The following is a 26,937-nucleotide window of genomic DNA, read 5'->3' on the forward strand; positions in this document are numbered from 1 at the left end:
AAAGTGTCCTAGGTATTGAGATACTGACACAACATACCTGATACATAACTGTCTAGGAAAGACTGCAAACTCTCCTGAGACTCAGACCATGGCAATTAGGAAATGGTACCTGGGCACTCAAAAAATGGGTGTCAGAATTGGGGGCATTTGTTGTTGCTGTTGTTGTTTTAAGATGATAGCTTAAGCTTCTCCTAACTTATCTCAAGTATACACCTTCCAATCTGGTTTAGAAGTATATGCATTATGTCTGTACTGCTCTCTGGCTCTTAGCCACTCCCTCCATCAGAAAAAAGAGCTATTGAAAGAATACATCAGATGAGGGGTTTTGAACTCCAGAATGGGGGCAAAGGCTGGGGAGTGGGCTCTGCAGAAAAGACCTTGTCCCCTTCTTCTGACTCCTCCCTCTGAGATTACATCAGCTCTTTCTCAGACACCATGAGGCTGTGGAGACTGGCAAAGTGGCATTGAAGCACCTGGTGAGAGTAGTGGTGAGTGAGACTCTTGCTAGGGCTACTGATGGAGCACATGTTGTACATGCAGGAGGTCTCAAGCTCAGTCCCTGCTGTCTCTAAGCAGGCTGGGAAAGAATCCTACCAGAAACCCTGAAGAGATGCTGCCAGTCAGTGTTGACAATATGGGCTAGATACACCAATGGTCTGACTCAGTATAAGGGTGTATATGGGCCTCAGTATATGTTCCTACTGGTGATACCCCACCCTTGCAGTTCCTGATTGCAGTGCCATTATCGTGTCCCTCTATGTAGTCCGTTCTCCTGTATCCAGATTTTTGCCTTTTCCTTGTCTTTTGAAAACTGGGTTTTGTTTTTGCACTAAAGTACAAATGCACTAATAAAAACATTTTCCCCCCCTGATGTGCAATTATGCAATAACTTGAAAAAAGAAAGAAAGAGCAAACAGTGGGAGTGCTAAGAGGAAATGTGGGGCTGATGTCAATAATGTCAGTGCTGGGAGGGAATGAGTTTAGGTCATGATTAATTAAGGGCACAATCCTATATGCAAGGTTTGCTGGCTAAGGGGCCATAGGATTTGGTAGAAGACACACTGTGCCAATGAAATTTGAGATTTGCTGCTGGCTTGAAAGATATACTGGCAGGACTACCCCAGATATGCCGTGGGAACACTTCACCAGCTAAGCTGTTCCTCCAGCAAAGTCAAACCCAGGCAGAGTCATGGGCGAGATGTGGGTGGCACAGAGGAGGAAAACACTTGTGATGCAACCATGGCCATGGCCCCCTTGGATGACACAGCTTTGCACCAGCCCCAGACCTAGCACAAGAAATTTCCCTCCCACAGAATTCAGTGGGAAGGGAGAATGCAAAATGAGCTCCCCCCACATAGATGGCCACTCAGCCTACATCCCCATGACATTTCTGATTATAATGGTGGAATGGGATTCAGCCAACTCACCCTTAATATGCCAGAGCAGATAAGATAATGTGTGAGTCGGCATCCAATCACAGCCCATAACCACCAGTATATAAGCCCCACACAAGGGAGAGTATAACTCACATGACGGAGTGTATGGCCCCATGTCATGCACACTTAGAGCGTAAAAGAGGGAACTTCGGTGATGGGAAACAGAAAGGACAATCTTCCCATTCCAAAGGCATCTCCTTGAATTATTTTTGTCCTCCATTCATAATTCCATTAAATATAGTAATTAAATACATATTCATTCATCCAACATTCATTCAAGGAATGAAGCCAAACGCAAACCCTAAATTTTAGGACAGCCAATTTTAATAAACTCAGAACAACGATAAGCAAGGTCCCATGGCAAGCGACTCTAATGAGAAAAGGAGTCCAAGATGGGTGGGAGTTTTTAAAAAGGGAAATTCTAAAGGCACAATTACAAACAATTCTAACAAGAAAAAAAGGCGGAAAACAACAGAAGAAGCCAATGTGGCTTCACAAAAGCTTAGAGATGACTTGAAAACAAAAAAGGACACATACAGGAAGTAGAAGAAAGGCCAAGCTACAAAGGAAGAGTACAGGCAGGTAGCACAGAATTGCAGGGATGACGACAGGGAGGCTAAAGCTGAGAACGAGCTGAGGTTAGTGAGGGATGCTAAAAGCAACAAAAAGGCTTTCTTCAGATATGTGCATAGTAAAAGACAGAGGAAGGTAATGGTGGTTCAGCTATTAAATAAGGATGGCAAAATGATAACAGAAGACAAGGAAAAGGCAGAGGTGCTCAATTACTTCTTTGGCTCAGTCTTCTCCTGAAAGAGGATACATGACCCCCCTGGCAAAGGCAAAGTACAGGCTGAAGGGGCAGGATTGCAGCTTGAGATCGGTGGGCATATGGTCAAGGAACACCTAATTACTTTGAGTGAGTTCAGATCCCCAGGATCAGATGAACTGCATCCTAGAGTAATAAAAGAACTGGCAGAAGAACTCTCAGAACCACTATCTATTATCTTTGAGAAATCATGGAGGACGGGGGAAGTGCCAGATGACTGGAGGAGGGCTAATGTTGTCCCTATCTTCAAAAAGGGCAAAAAGGAGGGACCTGGGAACTACAGTCTGACATCAAGCCCTGGGAAAATTCTGGAGGAGATTTTAAAGCAATCAGTCTGTAAGCACCTTGAAAACAATGCAGTGATTACCCGAAGCCAACATGGATTTGTCAAGAACAAATCCTGCCAGACTAATCTGATCTCATTTTTTGATCAGGTCACCTCCCTTGTGGACTGTGGGAATGCTGTGCACATAATATACCTTGACTTCAGCAAAGCTTTCAACAAAGTGCCCCATGATATCCTGAGTAGTAAACTAGCTAAACATGGACTAGATGAAACAACTATCAGGTGGATCCACAGTTGGCTACAGAATCGGACTCAAAGACTGCTTATCAATGGGATCTTCTCAAACTGGAGAGAGGTAACGAGCTGGGTGCTACAGGGCTCAGTCCACGAAACAGTTTTTGTCAATGAAACGGTGGATTTTACAAAAATAATTACGAAAAGAAATCCGTAAATTGGAAATGGAGGCAGAAGAATGCGAACGGCTTTACCCTTTTTACAAGGCATTTTCCCTGTGACCCGAGGCTTTCTTTTGCTGGGGCTGAGTCTTGAATTCCACGGAAATCCTCCATCTTTTCTGTTTATTGTCTGTGGAGGTGAGGTCAGGTGAAGTGAGGTCAGGTGAGGTGAGGTGAGGTCAGGACAGGTCTGGTGAGGTCAGGTGAGGTCAGGTCAGGACAGGTCCGGTGAGGTCAGGTGACCGGAAGTTACGTGGGGAATCCCCGCGAAGGGCTTTAGCCTTTTTATGAAAATAAATATGCATTTTCCCTATGACCTGAGGCTTACAGACGGCGGGCGCGCGGAAAGGATTTTCGGCGGTACTTGCGGAATTATTTACCTAAGTTTGGGGAGCCGGAAAAAAACAGGGGAATCCGGGTCATGCGGACGGTGGAATGGGGCGGCCCTTGGCTCTGTGGAATTCTTGCAGAGCGGAACCACTCTGCACAGATTCCGGCGGGGAGGAACGGATACCCCCCCACACGGATTCCCTACCGGAATGGACGGTGGGGAATCTGTACATCCCTAGGTTCACCCCACGGTTGTGAGCTCTGAAGTGGGAGGTGAGATGGCTAGAGCGCCGGTGGCGGAAATCTTGCTCTGAAGATGATTGAACTGTAGCTAGAGCTGTAGCTTCAGCCTACCACATGGCAATAAGAGCAGCAAAAAATAATGTTCATGCTGCCTCTATCGTGTCCGCAGTGTTGTCCCAGGAGGCTGTTCCAAGTGGTCCGGAACCTGGTTGATCCAGTTATTCCGGAACCAATGAAGCACTCTAAGCCCTCCTGTGATGAGTTTGCAAAGCGCTTTGTGGATAAAACCAACCAGATCAGGAGGGCTATTCTGTGCACTGTGGATACAGTTAGTGAATGAGGGGCAGCCAGTGGCAGACCAGTTGTGTGGGATTGGGTCCAACTTCTTCCTTCTGAGAAAGTGGACAAGGTGCTTTCATCTTTAAGGCCAACCACCTGCTAACTTGATCCTTGCCAATCTTGGCTGATTATGAGCTGCAGGGAGAGACTTAGGGAGGGGATCAAGGCAATGGTGAATGCCTCCCTCAAGGAGGGAGTGATGCCATCAGCCCTCAAAGAGGCGGTGATAAGCCCACTGATAAAGAAGCCCTCCTTGGATCCCCAAGACCTGAACAACTTTCGCTGGGTCTTCAACCTGCCATTTTTGGTGACTGAGTGGATGGTGGCGTTGCAGTTGCAGGCACACTTGGAAGAAGCCGATTATCTGGATCCATTTCAGTCGGGCTTCAGGCCTGGGCATGAGACAGAAACGGCCTTGGTCGCCTTGGTGGATGATATGGGGAGGGCTCTCGATAGGGGCGAATGCTCCTTCCTTGTTCTGCTCAATCTCTCAGCAGCTTTTGATACCATTGACCACGGTATCCTCCTGGACCACCTGGAGGGGTTGGGCATAGGGGACACCGTATTATGGTGGTTCCGTTCCTTCCTCTCTGGCAGGTACCAGAGGGTAGCTCTGGGGGAGGTGACTTCAAACCCTTGGCTGCTCAGTTGCAGGGTGCCACAGGGTTCTATTCTTTCCCCAATGTTATTTAACATCTATATGAAGCCACTAGGGGCTATCATCAGGAGGTTTGGGGTACAGTGCCACCAATATGTGGATGACACGCAAGTCTACCTCTCATTTAAATCCTTGCCAAGGTTGGCTGTAGAAACCCTGTCCAAGTGTCTGGAGTTGGTAAGTGGCTGGATGGAAAGGACTAAGCTGAAACTGAACCCCGACAAAACTGAAGTACTTTTGGTGGGAGACAAGGGGAGGTTGGGGGATGTTGACCTGGTGTTCAGTGGGGTGTGGCTGCCCCTGAAGGACCAGGTCCACAGTCTGGGCATCATTTTAGACTCCCAGCTGTCTATGGAGGCTCAGGTGTCAGCTGTGAGCCAGGCAGTGCTGTACTAACTCCATCTGTTACGGTGGTTGCGTTCTCCCCACCTCCCTAACTATCTGCTCCCATCAGTAGTTCATGCCCTGGTCTCCTCTTGCCTAGACTATTCTAATGCACTCAATGGGGTTACCCTTGAAGATGGTTCAGAAGTTGCAGCTGGTGCAGAACGCGGCGGCCTGCCTGATTAAAGGCAGCTGTCGGCGAAACCACATCACTCCAGTGCTGAAGGAGTTGCACTGGTTACCAGTTGTTTTCTGGGCCCAGTTCAAGGTGTTGGCATTGACCTTTAAAACCCTATATGGTTCCAGCACAGTCTATCTTAAGGAGCACCTCCAACAACACCAGGGACGCCACTCAGCGAGATGGGCCTGGGAAGGTCTTCTGTCTGTCCCATCATCCAGGACAGGTAGGCTGGTGAGGACTAGGGAGAGGGCCTTTTCTGTGGTGGAATTCCCTCCCTAGTAACCTCTGCCATGCCCTCTCTTTGATGAGCTTCTGCCAGGTTTTGAAAACCTGGCTGTTCAGGTGGGTATTTGGGGTGCGTTGGGGTTTTTTAGAGCAATGTTGTTTTGTTCAGTTGATTATGTAAATTTGTTGTATTTTGTGTTATTATTTGTACTGTACGCCGCCTAGAGTGACCAGGTAGCCAGCCAGATGGGTGGCTAATAAATCTAATAAATAAATAAAATAAATAAACCCTGTTATGCAACCCTGTTGCACAGTGGATTGCACAAATGTCATGCACAACTGCTTGCACAAAAGTAATTTTAGTTGGATTTTCCTCCTGCACATAGCTCAGAAAATAGTTTCCGCTCATTCAATGCCATTTGCACTAACAGAATGACACAGTTGGATACTGCCCCATGTGTCTATTCTAGCAAGTAGACAAATCTGACTTAGATCCATTGCCACTGAAGCCATCCAGCTCCAAGGTAGTGGTGAAGCTGGAAATAACATCATAGAATACCAGACCATATGCATATTACCTAAATAATATGTCTGTTAAGGGCATGGCCCTTAAGAGCCATAATTTTCCAGCATTTTGGAGCTTGAGTGAACATGGAAAGCCTTTAACACAGCCCCATATCTGCTGACAGTGGAGTTTGGATTATTTTTCAGGCCCATATCTGCTTGCAGTGGAGCTGTGTGTGGGTGTGTGTGTATGCTTTGGTGGGTTGGAGAAAAATCACTCTTTTTAAAATAATGTATTTGGGTTTGTGATCTCATGGAGGAAAAGCAATGGATGTTCTGTTGCTTTTGTGTAGCAATTCTAGATGTTGTTGTCTCAACCTCTGCTAACTTGCTCTCTATCCCACCAGTCACATTGGCCACCAGCTACTGCACAGAGGGAACTTCCAAACGAAGCTTTCATTGTGCCATCACTCTACCTCATTCAGAGAATTTTACAGGGAGCCCAAACATAATTGTCTTTAATTTGTAGCCCTCCCATGTTTCCCCACAGCTTCTTCTGTCTTTTTTATTACCAGAAAAAAAAACTGTTAGGGAAAAAGACAGAATAGCTGCTCAATGACTTTTGATTGTTAACAATAGGAGCCCTCCATTTCAGTGCCCATTAAGACTGGTGGGGTGAAGAGCAGGGCAGTTAACAGAAGGCTAAGCCATTGTCGGTGGAGCCAGGGGTCAAAATAGGCAGAGCCCATGTGACAGCGCAACAGTCAGCAAAGGAGCTGCAAAACCCCATTACACAGCAGGGAAAGTGGTGGTGATGTGCTTTACAAATCCAGGCACACACCACACCAGCTAGCAACACTTTAAAATCCCAGAGAAAAATGGGCTACAGCAAGCAAGATTGCAACGAAGCTTTTCCCAAAAGCCATTTCAGAGAAGGCAAAGTGATCAGACTCCAAGATATTTAATCTGTTTTAAAAGAATTCTCTCCTCCAGTCCCACAAGAATCAGACATTTTCCCCATCCCCCTAGAACAGGAAATAATGTTTGCAATTGCATCAATTTTTTAAAGTGCTCTGATGTAAATAAAACAGACAAAACAATCCATGTTTCTGGAAGTTCCCTTCACTTAGGAATGGCCCCTTTATTTTAAAAAAAATGCCAAAAACAATGGCATGTTTTAGAGACACTCGGGAACAATATTTTAGGACTGAAACCCTTGCAATGTTATATTATTATTAACTCCATAATGTCCAGAACACATCTGGAACAGAACGGGGTGGCCCAGAACAGCAGCTTCCAAGTAAGCCAAACCAGTCAAATTCACCAGTCACACATAACTACATGGGAGAGATGTACCAAGCCACAAAACTTCCACAGTTACCATGTTCAGATACCCGGCAACTTCAAAGAGAGCCACATAACCAAACTCACCAGTCACACATGACTAGATGGGATTGATAGCTACAAAACGTCCACAGAAACAACTTTTCAAAAGCCGTTCCAGGCAATAGCCCATATTCCACATAATGGTCTGGAACGGCAACTTCCAAGTGAGCCCAATCAATCAAATTAACCAGTCACACATTATTGGAGGAGAGGGATTCAGTATGCCACAAAACCTACACAGAAACCACATTCCAATACCTGTTCTAGGCAACAGTCCATATTCTAGAGCAATGACCCAGAATGGCAACTTTGAAGAGAGCCAAATCAACCAAACTCACCAGTCACACATGACTAGATGGGATTGATAGAATAAGCTACAAAATGTCCACAGAAACTATGTTTGAGTAGCCGTTCCAGGCAATAGTCCATATTCCATTAAAAAAGGCCCAGAATGGCAACTTTCAACTGAGCCAAATCAACCAAATTAACCAGGCAACATCACTGGTGGGAGGGATGCGGTAAGCCACAAAACATCCAAACAAACTACGAGCAGATACCTGTTCTGGGCAACAGCCCATAATCTGAAAAAAGGCCTGGAATGACAAATTCCAAACAAGCTAAACCAACAAAATTCTCCAGCCACACAAAACTGCATGGGAGTAATGCAATAAGCCACAAAACCTCCACAGAAAAAACAGATTGGCACCCATTCTGGGCAATCATCCATATTCTGAAAATGGCCCAGAACAGCAAATTCCAGGTAAGCCAAATCAACCACACTCACCAGTCACACATAAATTACATAGGAGGGAGTAACAAGCCACAAAACTTCCACAGCGATCATGTTCAGATACCTGTTCTGGGCGATAGTCTGCATTCTGGAGAATGGCCCAGAACAGCAAATTCCAAGTGAGTCAAATCAGCCAAATTTACCAGTCACACATAACTGTATGAGTATAATGCAATGAGCCACAAAGACTCCACAAAACCACATTTCAGTACCCATTCCAAGAATCATCTATATTCTGGGGAAATGGCCTGGAATGGCAACTTCCAAGCAAGTGAAACTAATAAAATTCACCAGTCACACATAACTGGTAGTGAGGCAATGAGCCACAAAACTTCCACAGAAACTACATTTCTATACCTGTTCCAGGCAATAATCCTTATTCTGCAAAACAGCCCAGAATGGCAACTTCCAAATCAGCCAAACTCACCAGTTACACATAGTCAATAAGCCACAAAACTTCCACAGAAACCACATTTTGGTACCTGTTCCCAGCAATAGTCCATATTCTAGAAAACAGCTCAGAACGCCAACTTCAAAGTGAGCTAAATCAACCAAATTTAGAAATCACATGTAACCAGATGGGGCAGGATGCAATAAGCCACATTACTTCTACAGAATCCACATTCCAGTACCAGTACCAGACTATATACTTTGTTCTGGGACAGCAATCTGGAATGCCAACCTCTGAGGCCCAATCTACATGGAAACAGAATGAGAAGCATTTCTCATTATATCCAGATTTTCATGAAATTGCTTTGGTCCATCAGCGGCACACGAAGCAAGAAAAGCAGAGTATACACTACCTAAAAACCCATTTTCCCAGATCACGCAGCACTTCAAACTTTGGGTTGGGTGGGTGGAGTCCAGGGAGTAGAAATGAATGTCACGAACCCCATAGGTGCTGCTGAGCAAATGAGAGAGGCTTAGAATCATAGAATCATAGAATAGTAGAACACGCCCAGTTCTTTCAGTATCTCTTCATAGGGCTTTGTTTCCAGTCCCCTGATCATCTTCGTTGCTCTCCTCTGAACCCTCTCCAGCTTGTCTGCATCCTTCTTAAAGTGCGGTGCCCAGAACTGGACACAGTACTCCAGATGAGGCCTAACCAGTGCTGAGTAGAGGGGAACTAGTACTTCCCGGGATTTGGAAGCTATACTTCTATTAATGCAGCCCAAAATAGCATTCGCCTTTTTTTTGCAGCCACATCACATTGTTGGGTCCTATTCAGCTTGTGATCTACAACAATTCCAAGATCCTTCTCACTTGTAGTGTTGTTGAGCCACGTATCCCCCTTCTTGTAACTGTGCATTTGGTTTCTTTTTCCGAGGTGCAGAATTTGGCATTTATCCCTATTCAATTTCATTCTGTTGTTTTCTGCCCAGCACTCCAGCCTATCAAGATCACTTTGAATTTTGTTTATGTCTTCCAAGCTATTAGCTATCCTGCCCAATTTTGTGTCATCTGCAAATCTGATCAGCATTCTCTGCACCTCCTCCTCCAAATCATTAATAGGAATGCTGAAGAGCACTGGGCCCAGGACAGCCCTGCGGTACCCCGCTCATTACCTCTCCCCAGTTTGACAAGATCCCATTAATAAGCACTCTTTGAGTCCGATTCTGTAGCCAACTGCGGATCCACCAGATCGTTGTTTCATCTAGCCCACTTTGAGCTAGTTTGCTCATCAGGGTATCATGGGGCACTTTGTCGAAAGCTTTGCTGAAGTCGAGGTATATCATGTCCACAGCATTCCCACTGTCCACAAGGGAGGTTACCTGATCAAAAAATGAAATCAGATTCATCTGGCAGGATTTGTTCTTGACAAATCCATGTTGGCTTCCAGTAATCACTGCATTGTTTTCAAGGTGCTTACAGATGGATTGCTTTATCATCTGCTCCAGAATTTTCCCAGGGATTGATGTCAGACTGACTGGTCTGTAGTTCCCAGGTTCCTCCTTTTTGCCCTTTTTTGAAGACAGGGACAACATTAGCCGTCCTCCAGTCAACTGGCACTTCACCTGTCCTCCATGATTTCTCAAAGATAATAGACAGTGGTTCTGAGAGTTCGTCTGCCAGTTCCTTTATTACTCTAGGGTGCAGTTCATTTGGCCCTGGAGATTTGAACTCATTCAAAGTAAATTAGGTGTTCCTTGACCATATGCCTATCGATCTCAAGCTGCAATCCTGCCCCTTCAGCCTGTACTTTGCCTTTGCCAGGGGGGTCATAGACCCTCTTTTGGGAGAAGACTGAGCCAAAGTAGGAATTGAGCACCCCCACCCCCTCACATCCCCCATCCATGCTCCCCTGCTCAGGGAAGCTTTATGGAAGCGCTGAATTAAGCCCCTGTAGTTTACCCCGCACCTCTCCCCTCTCATCCACCATTGGGATATTGTGAATGCTTGAAACAGTGCTACTGCATTCTTATGAATGGGAAAAACAGGCTACATCTTTGAATGGGGAAAGCCATTACAGTGCTATTGTAAATGCTTGAAACAATGCCGTTTCAATACTTTGATACTGTGAATGGGGAAAAAAGGCTAGATATGAGGGGAAAGGAGCGGCCCCACCCCTTGACCAGGTCACTGGCAGGTCACAGCCAGGTCACAGAAATAGGCACACCCAGGATTTAATGCAGGGGGATGGGGCACACAGCAGCAGAACCACAGAGCAGGCACATTTAACAGAAAGAAGAAGAACTAAAAGGACTTTCTGAAAATGCACCTTTTCCAGAGGGAAGCTGTGGGGTTGCTGCAGATTGGCAACAGCGTCATCTGTCACGAATGACCCTGATGTGCTGTCGCTCCGCACTAAATTGGCCATGTAGATTGGGCCTAAGTGAGCCAGATCAATGAACTCATAAGGGAATAGAGGGGACTTATGTAGCAACTTGAAAAAAGCATCCACAGAAAACATGTTGCAGCACCCATTGTTGGACAAATAATCCACATTTCAGAAAAGAGCACGGAACACAAACGTCCCAGTCAGCCAAACTCACCAGTCACAGCTGATTAGATGGGATTGATGAAGCAACCCACAATATTTCCACAGAAGCAATGTTCAGGATTTTGGGAAAATGAACCAGAACATCTATGTCTCAGATACCAAAACCAACCAAATTCAGCACTCATTCATATGGGATGGAGCCTTTAGAGAAGCCTTGTTTTGGTTCGCCTTCAGGGCAATAATCTGTATTCTAGAAAAAGCAGCCTGAGCACCAACTTCCAAGCTAGCTAAACCAACCTAATTCAACAGTCACACCTGACTAGATGGGACTGCTGTCATAAATCACAAAACTTCCACAGAAGCCTTATTGACAAACTGAAAACTTACAGATCACCAGACCCAGATGGTACCCATCCTAGAGTTCTTAAAGAACTCATGTGTGAAATTGCTGATCTTCTAACAAAAATATGTACCATGCCTGTAAGATCAGCCTCTGTATCAGGTGTTACGAAGTAGCTCTCTTTTGAGTGAACAGTACTGACTCCATTTTGAGACAGCCAAAAAGCCAGGTCTTCATCCCCAGCCTCAACAAAGGCACAGGAATGGGGTTGAGAGCATCATGCAAGACTAGATCAAGCAGTTCAGTTTCTAATGGACTGCTTAAAATGCATTCCCCAAAGGCAAAGGTGGGGGGTCAAAATTCAGCAAAACATGAATGTGCTGGATAGGAAGAGTGATATCTGGTAAGGTACCTAGTCAACTACCTGCAATATGCTCCCATTGTTGAACTCCAGCCTTGACACCTGTCTTTAAGGCAGTCATTAGCATGTAAAGTCATCTTTTGTTAAAATAATAAGAGATAGCAAGTAGGACTTTTGTTTCTGGCAAGTACAGCCATCACCCCCAAGCACCCTCTTTTGTTATACGGGATGGAAGGCCAACTCAGTCTTTCTCCCACAGCAAGCAGCACCAGCGCCTATGAGCAGTGTCTGGCTCAGCAGAGCTGTGATGTCACTGCCTTTCTCTGAACTGTATAAGATGCCCCAGGTTGGGGCAGTCCCCAGTCCCCCTCTTCCCAGAGGTGGGGGGCCATGCTGCTGAAACCACTAGATGCCTCACCCCTGCAGGGGTATGGTGCCACACTGCTGCTGAAATCATTCAGAGACTTCCCTCCCAGAGGAAAGACTCCATGCTGAAATCACTGAAATCATTAAGCTCCTTGCTTGCCAGAGCAAAGTGCCAATAGTGGGTTCTTTACCACCCCTAGTCAAGGCACTCTGCTTTACTTCCTCTTCACCTGATATGAGGAATTGCAACGCGTACTAGTTCTTGTCTGCAGGAAAGGGCTTCAGCCCAAGAAAAGGTATATTGCTTTTGGTGGTTCTTAGTACATATTGTAGCCTCCGCCCCTTCTCTCTCTCTCTCTGTGCGTGTGTGTGTGCATGCATGCGTGCGTGCGTGCATGCAGGCATGCACGTTCATGCTTCAGGCCTCGAGAAGACTCCTTCCCGCAGTCTTGAAATCTACTTTTAGGCCTGGAGCTCAGCTTCACCAGGAATGCAGCTAATTTCCCCACCAAAGCATAACTTGGTGAAGTCTGGAGCATCCCCATTTGGTCCTAAGTGTTAAATCCATTTGCTCAGCTAATTCCCCCAAGACCAGCTTGTGTATTTGAATCTTTGAGAGCAGAGGACAGGAAGGCCTGGCGTGCTATGGTCCATGGGGTTGCGAAGAGTCGGACACGACTGAACGACTGAACAACAATGACCTAATAAATGTGCCATTGTGGTATTATCCACTCCAACAGTGTCCGAGTGTGAACCTCTTTGGGTGGGAATCACCTTCTTAGCCATAGACGCTCTATTGCCAATGTCTAAAGATTCCTCATAAGTGTGAGTCTCATTAGAACATGTGCAAGTTTGTACACGGGTCTAACTAGAGCACATCACATAACACTGGAGAATGGCTAACATAATGCCAATTTTTAGAAAGGAATCCAGACAGGATCTGGGAAATTACAGGTCAGTTAGCTTAACATCTGTTCTGGTTAAATTGGTTGAAAGCATAATTAAAGATAAAATTAGTAAGCATATAGAAGGACAAGCCCTGCTGAAAAAGAATCAACTATGGCTTCCACAAAGGTAAGTCATGTCTCACTAAGCTTTCAGAGTTCTTTGAGAGTGCCAGTAAACACGTGAAAACAACAAAGGGTCTTGTGGCACCTTAAAGACTAAAATATTTAGGGAGCAATCCTATAGCTGCTAGACAGCAGCTAGACGGCCATAGGATATGTTGTTTTCTGGGAACCGACCTCAGAGCCCATGCTCCGAGGTTGGTTCCCGGAAACCAGCCTCCCCCCACTTCCATGCTGCCTCGGAGACAGCGTGAAATAGCCCCATCCTCTGCGCTCGCAAGAGGAGCATGGAGGGCCTGGAAAGGGGTGTGGCTGGGGCCTTCCGGGGCGGGGAGATCGTAGCTGCCTGTATGATAGATCCAATGTGTCGTACTGCAGCCTCCTTCCCCGCTCTGTGTTCCTGTGGCTAGACAGCCGCAATTGGCATCTAGCAGAAAAAGCAGGGCAGGAGAAGGGTGGAGGGAGCAATCCCCTCTGTGCTTCTCCTGCCCTGCTTTGGATAGGTGGTTGCCTCCAAGTTTGGAAGTGGCTGTCTATCTAGATAGGATTGTGCCCTTACTGTGTTTATCACCCAACAACTTTTGAGAATAGCAACTGTTAAGGTAGTTATCATTGTCTGTACTGTTTTTGCATTTCAATTCATTCTGACAATATTGTTTACAGCTCTCCCCCCACCCCCTGCATGTGTATCTAGATCAGCCAATTCGAGATGCAAGATGAAGCTGGACAGCCATCTATCAGGTAAGCTTTGACTGGGATTGCTGCATCGAGCAGGGGGTTGGACTTGATGGTGTTATAGGCCCCTTCCAACCCTACTATTCTATGATTCTATGAGATTGACACTTCATGTATTTTATGAAGTGGACAGTGCCCACAAAATCTTATGCCAGAATAAATTGATTTGTTGGACTTTAAGGTGCCACAAGTTGTTGTTGTTTTTGATGCTATAGACTAACAATACTGCCCTTCTGGAAATAAACATGTGGACAGCATTGGGTATCAGAAAAAGGGTTTTGTGGATGCTTTGTGGCTTATTGCATCACTCCCATACTGTTATGTGTGACTGGTGAATTGGTTTGATTGACAAACAAGGAAGTTGCCGTTATGGACCGTTTTCCAGAATATGGATTATTGTCCAGAGTGAATATCGGAATGTGGCTTTTTGGTAGTTTACTGGATCATTGCATCCCTCCCATACAGACTTCTGTAACTGCTGAATCTGGTTGGGTTGGCTTGCTTGGAAATTGGCATTCTGGATTATTTTCTGGAATATGGACTATTGCCCGGAATGGCTACTGAAACATAGTTTCAATTGACATTTTACAGCTTATTATATCAATCCCATGCAGTTATATGTGACTGGTTAATTTGGTTGGTTTGGCTCACTTTGATGTTGCTGTTCCAGGCCATTTTGTGGAATACAGACTATTGCCAGGAACAGGTACCAAAATGTGGTTTATGACATGTTTTGTGTCTTATTGCATCCTTCACATCCAGTTATGTGTGATTGGTTAAGCTGGTTGGTTTGGCTCACTTGGAAGCAGTTGGTCTGGCCCATTTTTCAGAGTACATACTATTGCCTGGAACGAGTATCCGAATGTGGTCGCTGTGGATGTTTGTTTGACTGGTGAATTTAGTTGGCTTGGCTCACTTGGAAGGTGCTGTTTCAGGCTATTCAATTCTGGAAGGGTTCTGGGCATTAGAGGGTTAATAATAATATAATATTGCAAGGGGTTCAGTCCTAAAATATTGTTCTTAAGTGTGTCTCTAACACATGCCATTTTTTTGGCATTAAAAAAATAAAAAATAAAGGGGCTGTTCCAGGCTGTTTGTTCCATTCCAGCTTTTACACCGTCCCCTTGATTTAATCTTTCATGCCCCAATGAGAAAGTGTGAGATGCCTCCTTCCTCCACATTGCTAAAATACTTCACACACTCACACACACACACACACACACACACACATCAGACCATGAGAAACACTTAAGCAGAAGATTAAGGGTGCAATTCTATATTCACTTAGCTGGGAGTAAACCCCATTGAACTCAATGGGACATACTTCAAGTAGACAAACACATCATTGCACGTTTAAAAGGGCTGCCTAGCAGCGGTTCCCCTTCATGGATCACTGCCTTGTTGTGGCGAAGGGGCTTGCATAACTCAGTGAAGCCATAAGCTATGCCGTGCAGGGCCACCCAAGATGGACAGGTCATGGCGGAGAGTTCTGACAAAATGTGGTCCACTGGAGAAGGAAATGGCAACCCACTCCAGTATTCCTGCCAAGAAAACCCCATGGAACGTATCACAAGGCTAAAAGAGATGAAGCCGGAAGATGAGCCCCTCAGGTCGGAAGGTGTCCAATATACTACTGGGGAAGAGCAGAGGGTATTTCCAAGTAGCTCCAGAAAGAGTGAAGCGGCTGGGCCAAAGCCGAAAGGACACTCAGCTGTGGATGTGTCTGGTGGTGAAAAGAAAATCCGATGCTGTAAAGAACAATGTTGTTTAGGAACCTGGAATGTAAGATCAATGAATCAAGGTAAGCTGGAGGTGGTCAAACATGAGATGGCAAGATTGAACATCGATATCTTGGGAATCAGTGAACTAAAATGGACAGGCATTGGCGAATTTAATTCAGGTGACCATCATATCTACTACTGTGGGCAAGAATCCCTTAGAAGAAATGGAATAGCACTCATAGTCAGTAAAAGGGTGGGGAAGGCAGTACTGGGGTACAATCTCAAAAACGATAGATTGATCTCAGTACGAATCCAAGGCAAACCATTCAACATCACAGTAATTCAAGTCTATGCCCCAACCACTGAGGCTGAAGAAGCTGAGGCTGATCGGTTCTATGAAGACCTACAACACCTTCTAGAACTAACACCAAAAAAAGATGTCCTTTTCATCATAGGGGATTGAAATGCTAAAGTAGGAAGTCAAGAAATCACCGGGATAACAGGCAAGCATGGCCTTGGTGTACAAAATGAAGCAGGACAAAGGCTAATAGAGTTTTGCCAAGAAAACATGCTGATCATAGCAAACACTCTTTTCCAACAGCACAAGAGGCGACTCTACATATGGACGTCACCAGATGGTCAATATCGAAATAAGATTGATTATGTCCTTTGCAGCCAAAGATGGAGAAGCTCTATACAGTCAGTAAAAACTAGACCTGGAGCTGACTGTGGCTCAGATCATGAGCTTCTTATTGCAAAATTTCGGCTTAAATTGAAGAACGTAGGGGAAACCACTAAACCATTCAGGTATGACCTAAATCATATCCCTTATGAATATACAGTGGAGGTGAGGAATAGATTTAAGGGATTAGACCTGATAGACAGAGTGCCTGAGGAACTATGGACGGAGGTCCGTAACATTGTTCAGGAGGCAGCAGCTCAATCCATCCCAAAGAAAAAGAAATGCAAGAAAGCAAAGTGGCTCTCTGATGAGGCTTTACAAGTAGCTGAGGAAAGAAGGGAAGCGAAAAGCAAGGGAGAAAGGGGAAGATATATCCAACTGAATGCAGAGTTCCAGAGAATAGCAAAGAGAGACAAGAAGGTCTTCTTAAATGAACAATGCAAAGAAACTGAGGAAAACAACAGAATGGGAAAGACTAGAGATCTCTTCAGAATGGGAAAGACTAGAGAGAAGAAAATCGGAGATATCTAGGGAACGTTTTGTGCAAAGACGGGCATGATAAAGGACAAAGAAGGCAGAGATTTAACAGAAGCAGATGAGATTAAGAAGAGGTGGAAAGAATACACAGATGAATTATACAGGAAAGATCTTAATGTCCCTGATAGCCATGATAATGCGGTCCCTGAACTTGAGCCGGACATCCTAGAGAGTGAAGTCAAGTGGGCCTTAGGAAGCATTACTAACAACAAAGCTACTGGAGATGACAGTCTTCCAGCTGAGCTATTTAAAATCCTAAAAGATGATGCTGTTAAAGTGCTACACTCAATATGCCAACAAATTTGGAACACTCAACAGTGGCCACAAGACTGGAAAAGGTCAGTTTACATTCCAATTCCAAAGAAGGGCAACGCCAAAGAGTGTTCAAACTACTGTACAATTGCGCTCATTTCACATGCCAGCAAAGTTATGCTCAAAATCCTACAAGCTAGGCTTCAGCAGCACGTGACATCACCTTGCTGACAAAGGTCCGCATAATCAAAGCTATGGTTTTCCCAGTAGCAATGTATGGCTGTGAGAGCTGGACTATAAGGAAGGCTAAGCGCAGAAGAATTGATGCTTTCGAACTGTGGTGCTGGAGAAGACTCTTACGAGTCCCCTGGACTGCAAGGAGGTCAAATCAGTCAATCCTAAAGGAAATCAACCCTGAGTGCTCATTGGAAGGACAGATGCTGAAGCTGAAGCTCAAATATTTTGGCCACCGAATGCGAAGAGAAAACTCACTGGAAAAGACCCTGATGCTGGGAAAGACTGAAGGCAAAAGGAGAAGGGGATGGCAGAGGATGAGATGACTAGATAGCATCACCGATGCAATGAATATGAACTTGAGCACACTTGGGGAGAGAGCGGAGGACAGGAAGGCCTGGCGTACTATGGTCCATGGGGTCATGAAGAGTCGGACACGACTTAACGACTGAACAACAACAACAAAGCAGAGGTTAGAGAGAGGCATTCAAACTAAACGTACCAGTAGACACACACTCACTAACAAGAGAGGTTGATGGCATCTCCACCTGCTCCAAGGAACAGCACATGAGCATGAACAAGGAAGCAAACCAAGGAAACAAACATAAGAGGTCAACTAGCAAGTTCGTGTGCACACTGCATTCGGAAAGAAACTGATGCAAGAAGCTAGGGAGCCAAAGCAGACCTCCCCGTCACTAACCTTGTGGTATATAAATGCATTATTTTCATGAGGAAGAAGCACAGAGATCAATTTTTAAATATGAGGTGGGAGAGAGAAAAAACAACTGCCAATTTAAGAAACCCAATACATCACAGACTTTAATTTCTTTATCTGAGGACTGCAATCTTATCCACGTGTCCCTAGGTGTAAGCTGCACTGAATGCAATGGGACTTACTTCTAAGTAGACAGATTTTCAGGGTTTTTTTTTTAAGTGTTCTACCTGTGTCAATTCATTGAAGCATGTGAGCAAAGGCAACCCTCAAGAGCTACCTTTTGGGGGCAGTGCACTCAGCCTGCATGCATTGGGGTTGGGGGGAGAAAATCCAGTCAAAGAGAACAGAGATTAACCCTCTGCTTTACTTGGCAGCCCTTTTCTCCAGACGGGGCTGGGGAGGGGGATAGAGCGCAAGGAAGGAGGCAACGTTGGGACAGCAAGGGCCAAACTACATGTTCTAATAATTGGGTTGATATAATTGAGCCTGCTATTTTTCTTTAGTTTTGTATAAGCACATGCAGTCCCAATCTAGATCAGGCCCATGGGGCTTTGGGAGAAGAGGGTTTAAGGTTCCCACCCCACTGGTTTTCCTCCAAATTACCATCCCCCCTCCAGGGGGTTAAAAAAAGAAAATATCAATGGATGCTTTCTTCTTCTTTTTAAACTCCTGTGTGTGTGTGTGTGTGTGTGTGTGTAGGGGGGAGAGTTTGAGGAATTCTGGTAGCAAATTCCATAGTTTAACTATGCACTGTGTGAAGAAGTCCTTCCTTTTATCTGTTCTGAATCTCCCACCAATCAGCTTCTTGGGATGACCCTGGGTTCCAGTATTATGAGAGAGGGGGGAAAAGTCTCCCTATCCATGTTCTTCAAATCATGCAGAATTTTGTACACCTCTGTCATGTCTCCCCATACACACCTTTCTTCTAAGCTAAACATTCCCAGATGTTGTAACCTTTCCTCATAGGGGAGATGGTCCAGCCCCTGGATCATTTTAGGGAACAATCCTATTGATTGTGCCCTTGATGATCGGAAGCTCCCGAACTCTGAGGCTCCTGGTCATCCAGGAGGAGCAGCAGAGGGTATCTTCACCTCCCCGTCCTCCCGCCCTGCATATTTCACTAGACGATGCTTCAGAGAGGAAGGGAGGAGGCTGGAGGAGGCTCAGGATAACTCATATCCTGGCCTCTCCGGTTTCCTCCCCTCCCCACCCACTGGAATGCTGCCTTCTCCCCTTCTCCAAGGTCAGGTGTCTGACCTCAGAGGGCAGCCAGCGCTGCCTTCAACCTCAGAGGGGGTATCCCCAGTATCCTATGGCCCACAGACAATGTCTAGGACTCAGAAAAAGATTTGGGTCATGAGCCCCCTGTGCCCATGGCTAGGCTGTCCTGATGGTAGTGGCCATAGTGTTGGACATGGACCAGTGGATGCATCAGTTCAAATTTCCTCTCCACAATGAAGCTCATTAGGCACCCCTGAGACTGTTAGTTTTTCCACTTGCCTCACAGGGTTGTTGTGAGGATAAAATTGATGGTCCCTATGTATGCCACCTGAAGCTTCTTGGAGGGAGAGCAGAATACAAATTAAAAAATAAATAAATGACAAGGTAGTAAGCAGGCATGCTCCCCAGGAGCTATGATTGGCAGAGGTTTCTAGAGACATGTTTACCAAGGGCTTTTAGACAAACAAGTGGCCTTTCAAGATTACATGGTGATGATAAATTGATTTATACTCCACTTTTTAGAATAATACTGTAAAAAGATGTGGTGTCAGTAGGGACCCACTGGGGCATGGGGCACAGATCTTTGCTGTATTGCCCCAGATCTCTGGGGCTGGGTCCTACTAGAGATAAGGGGCTTACAGCTTCTCTGAGTTGCGTTTCGTCATTTGGAATAGTCCTCCTCTCCCCCACCACCGCCAGGCTGGAGGGCCACGTGCATAAGAGGAGACAGAGCAAGTCTCCTCCTTGTGGTGTTTCCAACATTTGTGTCACTTGAGGCTTTCTGATTGGCTGCCATCTGGCCAATCAATGGCTGCCACCATGACAGAGTGGCATTTTAAATATTGGGAAGCAGAGGTGATGCAATAGTTCCTGCAGTGATTACGGCAGGAGCAGCAGCAAGTTACTCTTGAGTTACTGGGGGTGTGTGTGTATGTGGCTGCGTTTCTAGTGAGGTGGCGGGGAGAGAAGAGAGAGGGAAGGAAGGCGGCACCGCAGCACCACCAGTGCTGCTCCGTTGACTTTCTGGCATGGCCCAGCAAAGCCTAAGAGGTCCAGTTTGTGAAGGGAGGTGGGCAGGCAGGGGGCAAAAGAAGAGAAAGAGAACGGAGAGAAAGGAAGAAAAAAAGGCGCTTCTGGTGCTGCTCTGTTGCCCTCCCGGCAAAGCCCAGCAAGGCCCAAGAGGCCTGGTTTGTGGGGGTGGGGCAGCTGTCAGGGTGAAGAGAGAGAGAGAGAGAGAGAGAGGAGAGAAAGGAAGGCGCTTCTGGTGTCACTCTGTTGCCTTCTCCTGGCAGGGCCTAGCAAGCTCCAGTGCCAGAAGCAAAGCAACCTCCTCCTCCACTCCTGGGTTCTCTTTTTGTGTACTGGCTGGTGTTTTGGGAGTGGGGAGATGATTTGCACAGCAAAGCAACTCCTGGGTTCAGCCTCTGGGCAATCCTCTGGTGCTGTTGGCAATGGAGAAGGTGTGGGGAGAGCAAGTGAGGATTTACTCAGAAGTAAATCCCACTATATTTAAGGGGGGGTACACCCTTGTGTGTAAATTCGCAGCCTGAAAGCATGGGTTAGTATACTGTACACAGTACATTCCCACACCCTCCCTTTCCAGTGTGCCATGTTCAGTTTGCAGTTGATCTGTAAATGTTTAAGGTGTCATACAGCTTGCAGGGTGGGGAGGTTGTCCCTGCACACACTTGGTGAACGCACAGCATGGTAGACAGGGCATAGACATTTCCTTCTCAGATTGGGAGGATATTTACTGGTAAGCCTCTACCCTTGGAAAAATGGGATTTTGACCTCAAAATAGTAGAGATGTGTCATAATACAAACCTACATCTGAGGCATGCTCCAGAAACTCTCCTGTTCAGGGCCATAATGGTCAGTTTGCAATTGATCTGTAAATGTTTAGGGTGTCATACAGCTGGGGGGTGGAGGTAGTCCTAATCAGCCACACTTGGTGCAATGTGGAGGACATCTTAAGACTATCTCAAATATAACAGAAAATGTAACACAAAAGGTGGCTGCTTTTATCTTTCCAATGGTGTACTAGTGAATTTGAAAAATTCTTTCCAGTGTCCTGTGGAAGTACTCCACTGAAGCTTATGACATAATAAATAAGTTAGCCTTTAAGGTGCCACAAGGTTTCGAAGCTGAACCCATTTTGTAACTTCATTACAAAGCTTCATTATGGCTTTTGAAGCTGAACCCGTTTTGTAACTCTTGTTCTGTCTAGCGCTCTTATTATGAACTGTAATATAACAGTCTGTGTCTATAAACAACGTTTTACAATCCTTAATGCTGTTGGACCCGCGTTTAGTGTGCGTTAGACACTACCATCCCTTGATCATTTAAAATGGGTGGGCAACTTGTGGCCCTCCAAATGTTTTGTCCTACAACTTCCATAGGCCCTAGTTGGCATAGCCAATGATGAGAGCTGATGGGAGTTGTAGGCCAAGACATCTGGAGCGCCACAAGTTACCCACCACTGATTTAAAACGAAGGCTGGTAATGTGAAGCCCCTGGTAGCTAGGATATGAAAATACTATAAGTGGACTGCATTGTAGGGCTAAAGTAAATGACAATTCCTCAGACACACTTCTGTAACTGTCAGTGTGTGTCTATGAGCACTTTCATTGTTTAAAAAGAAATTTTCCTTATGATATAAAGTTTTTGGTCAGCAGTAACGCCGCATCGCAGCAACATCAGCATGAGGAGACAGGAAATGCAGAGCAGCTTCATCAGGGTGATCTGTTAGAGGAAGGCTTTAACTGTCTGGTGGAAGATGATTGATAGCTCTTGCTTGCTTTCAGGACAGAACAGAGAGGACTCTTCCCCTCCCTAATGATAGATGGACAGACCAGGTCTCCAGAGACAGACCAAGAGCATTTCTACACCAGCCTAAAATCCTGTATTTAAAACGGGGCTTTCTGCTTCTGTTTTAAACGCAGGATCACAACGGACTCCCTTTACATGCATTTTCTCCCCCCACACACACACACTTTCCCCCCTCTTTTTCCCCATTATCTGAGTCTTCCATATGGTTCATTATGCAGCTGCTAGATGGCGCTGTGGTCTAGCCCCTCTTATTTCGGCTTTTCCTCTTTTCAGGAGGGATCTTAAGTGGAACTGAAACTCAGTAATTTGATAGCTCATTATCTCCGATCTTTTAAAAAATAGAATAAAGGTCATTTAGTGTGGGAGACACCCGGGAGGTTGATGATGTCATCTAAAGGGCCCGCAAACTTCCTTGAGTAACCAACCCCAATAGCAGAATAAAAGCTCTGTGTGAAGAAGCCCCAAAGACATCCTAGGCTTTCCACAGAGACAAAGGCAGACCGGGTTAGAATACAGCAGTTTGCTATAATGTGTGTAATTTATATTAGAAATTAATTAGCTTGCTTTTTAGTAAGTGATATTAATTTTAAATTGCATATGCAACTTTGAGCAACTTTTGTGTCCTATGGGCTTGTGCCCTAGATCTTTTAAGTACCTAGCAATGCCCTTGGGTTGAAGGGTTCAGATGACCTATTTTACATACTGACATGTGCAGTCCTCTCTAGTTGCTAAAATCAAGCAGAACTAGATTTTCTGAAGGGATTCAGTAAGGACTAATTGAATCGAATAAGCTATATAACCACAGCTCGTAGTCAGGATAGTAGGATCCCTCTAGACAACCAAGTTCCATTCATTCTACCACTCACTGGGAAAGAAAATGGTTGTGAAGTATTATTCTGCTTCCCAGTTTGTATGCATTGTAGAATATGACATTCAGTGTAAGACCCAGGTTTTGTGGAGCTGTTATTATTTTTTATTGTTATTATGATAGTGATACTGGTTGTTAGCTGCCTTGAAGATTCCAATCAAAGAAATATATAGTGTCATATATATTTATAGCTGAAGTCAATGGGACTGCTTCAAAGTGTTTGGGATGTTGAACTCAAACAAGCCCAGCCTTGAAAGATTTACAGCCTAGCAAGGCAGCATACAGAGAGATACAGAAGAATTCTCTTTGGGGATGATTGGATCCCTCCTTTCTCATTCCCTGCCCCTCTGGCAGAATGCTGCCTAAAAGCCTCCATAAACTGTAATAAGCTCATTATAATGCACCTATCCTTAAAACAACAAATAGTTGCAGTAATTGCTTGATTAGCCTGCTTCACAGATTCGTGAGTTTCAGAAGCAGTTTCAAGCAGTTTGTGCCTTTCAATAAAATACCATATAGACTCTAGTTTTCCTGCCTGCATGAATAATTATAGTATATGAGCTTCCCATCGGGGTTCCTCAAAAAGCAGGAGAGGAGATGAACGGTTAACTATAGTGACAGAAAAATCCAGTGACAACCTTTTAAAAATACAATGCTTTTAGAGGCTGCATCTTGATTGCCAGGAATTCTTAATTGAAATAAGTATCCTAAGTAGATGGTGTTATATTTTATATATTTAGGATGGCAGGAATGCTAGTTTAAGCAGATATGGGCATCTATCGACTTGCTATAATAATCATAACAATCTTGCCCTCTCTGATGATTAGAAGAACATCTAGAAAAGGGACGTGTGTCATCTCCATGGTACTATTGCAGATGAATTGGATAGTTGGAAGATTGATGTAGTCCTTGAATAGCTCCAAACTTCCTTTCCTGGCAGTCCATATGACAAATGGAGTCTGAATACCATCATTTTGAGGTATATTAATATATAGTGTTGTAACACAAGATGTTACAAGTATGGTGTTATTATTGACCTTTTACTCTTTGTGTGTTTTTAAAATAGATTGGTGAGTGGAAACAAATTGGGGTGGGTTATGGTTTGGGTGAGAGTAGGAAGGGAAGGGAAATATTTTTTTATAAAAGGAAGAATGGGTGGGGGGAAAAATTTCAAAATGATTGGTGCTGACAATGGGCGTAAAAAAATTATATAAAAGGATTGGCCGACCTCCTTCAGCATCCTGTTTCCCACACTGGCCAACCAGATGCCTATAGGAAGCCCACAAGCAGGACACCAGCACAATAGCATTCTCCTGCTCATGTTCCCCAGCAACTGGTATTCAGAGGAATGCTGCCTCTGATTCTGGAGGCAGCATATAGCCATCATGACTAATAGCCATTGATCACCTTAGCCATTCAAGTTGGTGGCCATCTCTACAACTTGTGGTAAAGAGCTCCATAGTTTATGTGGTGCTGTTGTGTGAACAAATCCTTCCTCTGTTCTGTCCTGAATCCCCCACCATTGGATGCTCCTGAGTTCTAATACTATTAGAGAGGAAGAAAAGCTTTCCACTTTCTCCACACACCATGCATCGTGTTGCACACCTCTGTAATACCCCCACCCCCACTGTCATTTTCCAAACCAAAAAGCCCCAGTCTTTGTAGCCTTTCCTCGTAGGTCATTTTGGTTGCCCCTTTCAGCGCCTTTTCCCGCAAGACGCTAATCCTTTCTGAGATGGGTCATCTAGAATTGTACATGGTATTCGAAATGCAGATGCATCATAAATTGACCATGCTGGCTGGGAATAGTGGGAGTTGCAGACAAGCACATCTGGGGAGCACCAGCTTGAAGAAGGCTGGCATAAGGAACTGCTATACCAGCAGGTGCTCTTCTTGGGTGATGCTCATGTTAGTTGTTAAACACCCATCTCTGAAAAGCAGGGTGAGGATGGTGAGAATGAGATCATAAATATATTTTTCACTATCTCACCACCAACCCTTTTGGGGGTGAGGATTAAGGATTTGTGGTGAAAATGGGTGGAAAGTTGTTTTTTAAAGGATTGGTGGTGAGGAATGTTCTCCCATTGGTTAAAGCATGCTTGTGCACGTTTTCCAAAAGTACACATGTTTTCATTGCATTTTTCAAATGTATATATGTTCTCAAATGCATTTTTGGTGGGTCTGCAAATCACATCACAAGCTTAGGAATTACTTTGACTGCAGATTGTATTTGAGTCTGCACTTGGGTCTGGGAGGTGCAAATTGGGTAAATTTTAGTAAAAACTAACTGAAATGAATTTCCCCATCATCCCTATCAGCAGCCTGCTGGGCACCGAGGAAGAGGGAGAGAGAAAGCCCACCTCTGGCCCCATCCACTGCCCAGCAGATTACCCCTGAAGGAATGCAGCTCTTGACAGAAAAAAGCTTCCCCAACCCTGCAGTAAGCCATTATTTTATTATCCATCTATTTCTAAGGTGGTGTGGATAGCCCAGACACCTAAATGCGGGGGGGGGGGGTAGGAAAAGGTGCCTGACAGGAGTTATACCCTACCCTTTCCAAAATAATGGGGTTTAGAACAATCCCTGCCTTCCTCACAAACCTCAAAACCATGTAGCACAATGGTTGTCCATGTGCGCAGGGCTGCCCCCCACACACACTATCCAAAATGTATGTATTTATTTTAATGTGTGCAGACACAAACACATCCAGCTAGTCTACAAGAGGTTTAGAGTGCTCTCTGAGACCACTCCTGTTGAGAGTGGCTGCCAGACTCAGATTCTCTGCACTTTTCTGGAGGAGAGCCTTCCTGGGCCAGCAGGCAGCTCAGATGAATTCTGCTTTTTCTGATCCAGTGATGCTGCTTACACAAATGTTACAAGATTTGGAAAACCTGGAATACAATAATAATACAAACAAAGGAGTTGTGGTGCCTTTTTGTGATCAGGGGAGAGGAGCTTGGGGGTGCTGCTGGACCCAGCCCTGATTTTTGAGGGGCAGGTGGCAGCAGTGGCCAAGAATAGAAACCAAAAGCGCTGACAGGGTTCTCAGGAAATGGGCAGCAAAAATCCTTTTCTTGGGAAACAGAAGCTTAATGCTACAGTTTTGATTGCTTGAAGTTTGAAAGAAAGGCACAAGGGTTTCCTACATGAGGTTGCTAGAGAGAGAAAGCAAAGAAGCAGAGCCCTTTCTATTTGTTTACCTATGGATATCTGCAACTACTTCATAGAATCAGAATCATAGAATAGTAGGGTTGGAAGGGGCCTATAAGATCATCAAGTCCAACCCCCTGCTCAATGCAATTCAGAAAGCAGAAGACAGCATCTAGTGAGCTCCAGACACATACTGAAGATATCAGACATTGTGCTAGTAGCACCCAATGTTTCTGCCTCAAAAGAGAAGAAAACATCCAGGTACAGGCAGCATGAGAACACCCCAACGGAAAATACTGAGGCAGCTACCAGTACTGCACAGCTTGAATGACAGGAAAAGCTGGATATAGGGAACTATGTGTCAAAACCAAATCCTCTGTCAGATGTGTTAAATGTTGAGCTGCTTACACAATGCCGGACCCCCACAGAAAGTTTTGACTTCAGGCATGATAGTACGGGTCCAAGAACATTTTGCTTTGCATACTCTCCTGTTTTGAAAGGACCTGTGTGTTGTTGTTGTTGTTGCACTTTATTTCCCCAGCCAATAGTATGAGGGGTACAAGGCACATTCATTACCAAAGTTTGTACTTCAATGAAGTTGCAAGAGAGCACTCAAAGGTGGAGGGCATAGTGGTTCACATGAAGATTCTTCCAACTTCCTTCCTGCCATGTACAGGAAAAAGGTGTCAATTGAACAGCAACTTAATAAATCATATGCAAGAGCTATAGAGGGAATTAAACAGAAGCTGTACTCTATAATATCAGCTCCCAGTTGATTACCCATGAACACAGTTTGCAGAGAAAAATAAAATCTAACAAAAGGTTTAACTGAACTAACTGCATTTATTGAAACATTCAAAAGTGTTACATCTTTT

This window comes from Heloderma suspectum, chromosome 3, assembly GCF_057233095.1.
Source record: "Heloderma suspectum isolate Gila_16-S chromosome 3, 16-S_ref, whole genome shotgun sequence".
NCBI lineage: Eukaryota > Metazoa > Chordata > Lepidosauria > Squamata > Helodermatidae > Heloderma > Heloderma suspectum.